Source organism: Leopardus geoffroyi, chromosome B4, assembly GCF_018350155.1.
Source record: "Leopardus geoffroyi isolate Oge1 chromosome B4, O.geoffroyi_Oge1_pat1.0, whole genome shotgun sequence".
In the NCBI taxonomy this organism is placed as follows: domain Eukaryota; kingdom Metazoa; phylum Chordata; class Mammalia; order Carnivora; family Felidae; genus Leopardus; species Leopardus geoffroyi.
This window is the reverse complement of record NC_059341.1, coordinates 113,683,953-113,689,952: the sequence shown is the minus strand read 5'-3', so window position 1 is coordinate 113,689,952 and position 6,000 is coordinate 113,683,953. Positions and strand designations below refer to the sequence as shown.

General features: G+C 39.7%; 1 long non-coding RNA gene across 1 annotated transcript; it reads left to right on the top strand.

The window, feature by feature from the left end:
- The first annotated feature begins 570 nt into the window (after nt 1-570).
- LOC123590971 lies at nt 571-2,073 on the top strand. Its single transcript, XR_006709061.1, has 2 exons — nt 571-756; nt 1,886-2,073. It is a non-coding gene; the product is annotated as an uncharacterized LOC123590971 (long non-coding RNA).
- The last annotated feature ends 3,927 nt before the right edge of the window (nt 2,074-6,000 follow it).

Below are 6,000 nucleotides of genomic sequence, written 5' to 3'. Positions count from 1 at the left end.
TTGAGATTCTCTCATCTACGTATGTCTTCATTTTAGAACAAGGCCAGAATGTTTGACTGTCCTGATGCCCACAAACCATGCAACTGAGGGAGTCTGAACTTGAACTCAGTTCACTTCACTCATAAGTTTATGACATTCTTCACTAGATCAGTTGACTGACTCAGTAGTATGAAGGAGTCAATGACACAACCCACCCAGCATAAGGTCTTTTGAACAGGGTAAAAATGTAAATTCTACATTTCTCAAGTGGTTTTGGTTTTCCCAATAATGGTCCATATTTTGAAAACACACACACATAAACACATGCCTACATGCATGGATATACACATGCACACACACACACACACACACACACTCATATATGCAGATACCCTCTATCAGGAGCATTTGACATGTTTCATATAAAGAAATAAAAATAAACTCTTAAAGCAGGGTGGATCTGCTTATTTTATAGACTCAGTGAATAATATTTCTTCCAGTTTTTGGATTGCATTTGGGAGGGGAGGGCAGTAGTTACTGAACAATTCCTAACTTGTAGAAATGCTTTTTTTTTTTTTTTTTTTTAAATCTAGCATCTGTCAAATTTTTGTAATTTGGCAGATCCCGTATCTGGACATGACAAATTTCAGCTGGAAAAATATGTTGTGAAAAATCTTTCGGATGCCACATCACAACTGGGGCCTCTGTTAAAGCCAAAAGTGCAGCTGGACCATATTATTACATAGCTATTTTATTTGCATTCCTGACCCGTAAGGAGTAAGTGGATTTCCATCTGGTATATTATATCATTCTTCTTCTATGATGAGAGTGAACAGTTTTTTTTTTTTAAAGTTATACTAACAGCATAGCTGAATTAACTATATCGGTCAAATTATTTGAAACACTATTATTCTTTATTAAGCTAGCAAAGAACTGTAAAACCAAGTAGGTCTCAGTGAAAAATAATTAGTATGCAAATATGATCATAGTTAAAAAAAAGCTTGCAGTAAAAGTGAGACCGAAAAACTATTAAATATATTTCATTTAACATGCTTTTAATTTTTTTTTCAATGTTTATTTATTTTTGGGACAGAGAGAGACAGAGCATGAACGGGGGAGGGGCAGAGAGAGAGGGAGACACAGAATCGGAAACAGGCTCCAGCCTCTGAGCCATCAGCCCAGAGCCCGACGCGGGGCTCGAACTCAAGGACCGCGAGATCGTGACCTGGCTGAAGTCGGACGCTTAACCGACTGCGCCACCCAGGCGCCCCTAACATGCTTTTAAAAGAATGCATCTTTTTAAATGTTTATTTATTTATTTTGAAAGAGCGAGAGCAAGCACGAGAAAGGCGGAAAGAGAGAGAGAGAAAGAATCCCAAGCAGACTCCGTACTGTCAGTGCAGAGCCTGACACAGGGCTCGATCCCACCAATCGTGAGATCGTGACCTTAGCTGAAATTAAGAGTTGGACGCTTAACTGACGGAGCCACCCAAGTGCCCCAGGACACTTGATTTTAAAGAATGCCACATGACTGAGAGAGAGAACTGGTGTCAGGGCAATGGGGCTGGCTAGACGGATGCCACAGCAGTATCCTGGGCAGGACAGAGCAGGCACTTGGCAAGCAGACCCAGATTGTCACAATTCATGCAGGAGGAGGTATGGGACCTCCAGGGGAAGTCGTTAACTTTCATGCCATGCTGGCTATACTCTATATCCCATCTCTGTCCTGACCTGTGCCCCAGGGGACTGACCTCCCTGGACTTCATGACAGTGCTTCTTTGGTCTCTGGCTTCCACTGGGTCTGACAAACGAGTCATTTGCAAGGCAGGGGGGCAGAATTGATTCTCTTCACCCACTTCCTCATCACCTGTAATTGCGTCAGTGACTGTGTTTCTCTTTCTTGCAGCCTTATCCAGTGACTTCAGCCCCTCAAGGCTACAGATTTCCCTGCATTTTGGTAATACCAGTCCCTTCCCCCATCTCTCAAGGGATGGCCATTGTTTATGATAATTGTTGCCTCCTGGATGATCAGCCATTCTGTCTAGTTTCTTTACAGCCTGACCACACACTTTCATTAAAATTTTTTCAATTCAATACTTTGTGCTGTTTCTGCTCGAACCCTAACTAATGTAAAGTAATAATAATAGCTACTAAGTATTATGATATGCTAAATATTGTGTGAGGAAGTGAAAATGACTTATAAAAGCTCATAATAATCATCTGAGGCTGACATGTATTATTTAAAGATAAATATTATTTGCAGATAAGTATTAGAGAAATTGAATGACTTCCCCAAGGTCATGCATCTTAAGTGAGTGAATGATTCAAGCTCTGATTTTCTGACTCTGGAGCTTAGTTTCTTAATTATTACGCGATCCTATATTGCAAATCATCACACCTTAGAGCAAATAAAAAAAGTCTGTGCATGAAAAGGCTTAAAAAAATTACAGTTGAAAAAAATCCAACTAGCACTGGCTTTCCCAATCGTTTTTCCAAAGGGGTAAAATTTCCACATTCTACTTGACTATTACAGCATAAGATGATACAGCAGGTATTCAAACTTCTTAAACCAACAGTGTATATTTTTACATGTGGCAATTCTGGTTTTAACATTAGCTACGTTGTAGTGCAACGCCTATATAAATCTGCCCAACAACAAAAGTGAATGCTACAACAGCTGTCACTGTTTTTCCTCAAAAACACTAAGAGCTGTGCAGACCGATCTCATAGGAGCAGACTGATCTTATCCTGTATTTGATGTCCTGAGAAATATCTACTGATCTGTAAAACTTATCACCAGTTACGACAGAGAAAATCTGTCATTAGTTGGTTAGTAAGTGTTAGTAGTTAGCTTTTACAGTAAAGCCTAATAGCATTGGAGAGTACATTGTCCACAATTTTTTTAATCAAATAAAATTTTGTCTTAACTTTGCTTACTTACTACTGGAGGAGATCTGATATTCAGACACTCTCTGTAAAAATTATGCCTACGTTTGTTGATGTCAGAAGCTATACGGATGAATTCCTGTTGGTGCAATGAAAGCAAAAATTTTGGCTATAAATTGAATTGGTACTATTTATTTTAAGTTCAATGTGGTTCATCTTCTTTGGTTATGTTATTCTATATCAGAAAAAAAAGGAAATGTTAGGTCTGAGAGTTACAGGGACACAGTTGGATTCTATTGTTCTATATCATTCATTTAAAAACATGAATGCTGTGAAAAAAAAAATTTGGCCTTCCTCATGTACTTTATATTTTCTCTGACAAGTAAAAACTAATTGAATGTGTGAATGAAGGACCTGTAAGTGAATGAACAAACCAACCATTCAGGTAAAAATTATTTTCCTTACACATTAAGAGTTGATTAATGTAAAGGCATCTGGGTGGCCCAGTAGGTTAAGCGGCCGACTTCGGCTCAGGTCATGATCTCGTGGTTCATGGGTTCGAGCCCTGTGTTGGGCTCTGTGCTGACAGCTTAGAGCCTGAAGCTTGCTTTGGACTCTGTGTCTCCCTCTGTCTCTGCCCCTTCCCCTCTCACATTCTCCCTGTCTCCCCCCCGGCCTCAAAAATAAATAAACATTAAAGAAGTTTTTAAAAAGAGTTGATTAATGTAACAATTACCTTTTGCAATATTTAAAAGGTTCTAGTTTACTTAAAAATCTCTTGTTTACTTGATTCTCCTACTTATTGGGCACTGAGAGGGGTTTCACAGTTATTGAAAATCTATTATGCATAAGATATTGGCTCATAAAATTATTTAAACCTTAAAATAATTGTAGCATGTTAGGCAAAGATGATTAATAGTTAGGAAAAAGGCTTTTGGTGTCAGATCTGTGTTTGAGTGTCAGATGGAGGTGTGAGTGGATCCAAAATCTCTGTATAGAAGGGATATTGAATTTTTAGGGGGTCACAAGTAAAACTCATCTTGTACATGGGAGATAAAGCGATAGAATAAATATGTCAACTTTATTGTCAATAAAACCTACATTAGAAGATGTGGCCTAGGTCGGTGGCCAGATGGCCTGGAAAGCACTCTGTTCTTTATTTCCACTCCCATCCCCACTTTAGACATCAGGATAACCCACTCAAGGAGAATTTGAAGTCTACTGAGGGCAATCCCACTTACCATGATTACTACCACACACATCTCTGGGATAATAATGGAAGGAAATAGAATGAATAACAAAGCACTCCCCAGTGCTTTTAAACTTCAAATCACTTAATTCCATCTAGTTGAGCACAATGCCAGACACATAATCTTTAATAAATAATAGTTATCACTACCATAAGGCACAAATATTCTAATTTTGCTATGTAAGAAACTAAGTCTCCAGTAAATGATGTGACATGTTCAAGTATCAGAGAAGCAAGGATTCAGATCTGAGTCAGACTCTGCAGTGGGTGGAAGAATGCCCCCTGCCCCAAAGATGCCCACATCCTAATGCCTGCAACCTGTGAATATGTTCTGGTACACCACAAAGGGAAATTAAGATAGCAGATGGAATTAGGCTTGCTCATTAACTGACCTTAAAATAGAGTATCCTGAATTATCTAGGTGGTCCAACGTAACCGCAATGGTCTTGAATATGGAGGAGGGAGACAAGAGTCAGAGTGATGCACTGCGAGAAAGACTGTATCAGCCATTATTGGCTTTGAGGATGGAAAGGGGCCATGAGCCAAGGAGCGAGGGTAGCCTGTAGAAGCTGGAAACAGCAAGAACACAGGTTCTACTCTCAGGACTCAAGAAAGGAATGTAGCCCTGCCGACATCCTCATTTTAGACATGAGACTATTTCAGAGTTCTGACCTCCCAAATTGTGACCTAATAAATTTGTGTTTCGAATTACTCAATTTCTGGTAATTTGTTACAGCAACAATAGGAACCAATACAAACTGCAAAGGCAAGCATGTCTACCCCATACCACACCTGTTCCCAGATGGACTCTGACTCCATCGAAGGCTGAGTTCTAAGGGCTGGGTTAGAAGGTGAGGTGACGTGGATTCCAGATGTCGTGCAGGACTGGCAAGAAATATGGTTTGATGAAGAGGGGTTATTTGCCACTAATAGACTTTGAGGAACATAATAGAAGAGACTTTGGTGAAAGGAGTATGAAAGAGTGAACCCTCTTACCTCAGCGCCATGTCCACAGAAGCTGAATAAAATGGCAAAGAAAGAGCATTTCTATGGCATTCTTTTTCATGAGACATTGTGCTTCATAGGCAGTTTTAAGCCACACTGTCATTCTGTGGCTCTGTCAGTAAAAGCTGGTTACAAAAATACAGATTACTCCAAAGCATAAAGCTCCAAAACAATGTATTGTGTCTATTTAACTCTGCCTTTTAATCTAGCCCTAAACCAAAACATTTTGTGAAAAAATTCAACGGTAAGACTAGCTTGTTCTATTTTAGAAACTAGTAAAAATGGCTATGAATAGTTTAGGTTAGTTATGGCCTTTAGAGCGTGTTACCCTCCTGAAATGGAGCTGCCTTATGTTCATTACATTGAGTAGAAATTGGATATTTTATTTGGGTTCCATCTGGAAAGGGAACCAACGCCACCCAGGAGACTTGACACGACATGGGCTTCGAGTAGGGTAGCATTAGGAAATTGTAAAATAATGTTTTCACCTCTCGGTCCCTTCATAGTGGCTTATAGCAATATATGCTTAAGATGTTCATCCGGGCTATATTTTTTCATTGCTTCTTAAGAACGAGTTTGTGGAAATGTCTAGCTATGCTTTGACCCAGAATTCTGGATCCTCGGGACACATTTTATTTGTTCACTGACCCATCCCTGACCACCTTTGCCTCTCCTTGGTGTCTGGAGGCTAAAAATTAGGAAAAGAATTTCAAAGGGCTTCTGCTCCCTAAGACCACTACCTCTGCTCTCAGACAAACACGGAGTTTTGAAATGATGACTTCAGGATCTGAGTTCACTTTCTCTACCAACGTTTCCAGGAGAAGCGACTTATGCAACACATCTGGAACAGCTCCGATGAAGTGGAAATTCCCTGAAGTGAG